Genomic DNA, 488 nt, shown 5'->3' with positions numbered 1-488 from the left:
AAGCTGTTTTGCCTTCCATACACTAGACAAATTAACTAACTTTACATCTAACTCCTCTACAGCTTCACACAACCTGCTTCATCCAACCGCTAATACAAAGTCCTGGACCACCACGGTCTGTCATTCTTAGCAGAGGATGGAAAACTTTGCTAACTGGCCTGCGACCTTGCTAAATGAATCTTTACATTCTGCACCGCCTGTTGATCACTGGCATTTCTGCAGAAACCAACATTGCTACCTGTAACCCCTAGGATTTACAGATCAGTTATCAAATGTTGTGGTTTATAAGGAATCAGATGTAAAAAGCCTCTCTTGATCTCTTGGGTATGACCCACATTCAAGAAATACAGAGCTGCAAAGGATCCTAACATTCACCTTCTGGATTTCTGCTCCTCTCTTGCAGCCTAGCTTCAAGGATCAACATTTTGGGGCAGTTCAGGCTAACCTGCCAGACCAAAATGAACAGAGGTATGAGCACACATGCCATC

General features: G+C 43.4%; 1 protein-coding gene across 1 annotated transcript in view; it reads right to left on the bottom strand.

Moving 5' to 3' along the window:
- The window catches only part of TOMM70A (translocase of outer mitochondrial membrane 70 homolog A (S. cerevisiae)), a 28,742-nt gene that overhangs the window by 17,596 nt on the left and 10,658 nt on the right, over window positions 1–488 (bottom strand). The gene's annotated exons all lie outside the window — the stretch shown is intronic.

This window comes from Pygoscelis adeliae, unplaced genomic scaffold (genome assembly GCF_000699105.1).
Source record: "Pygoscelis adeliae isolate BGI_AS28 unplaced genomic scaffold, ASM69910v1 Scaffold55, whole genome shotgun sequence".
NCBI classification, from domain to species: domain Eukaryota; kingdom Metazoa; phylum Chordata; class Aves; order Sphenisciformes; family Spheniscidae; genus Pygoscelis; species Pygoscelis adeliae.
The sequence above is the reverse complement of the archived record's forward strand: the minus strand, read 5'-3'. Positions and strand labels throughout refer to the sequence as shown.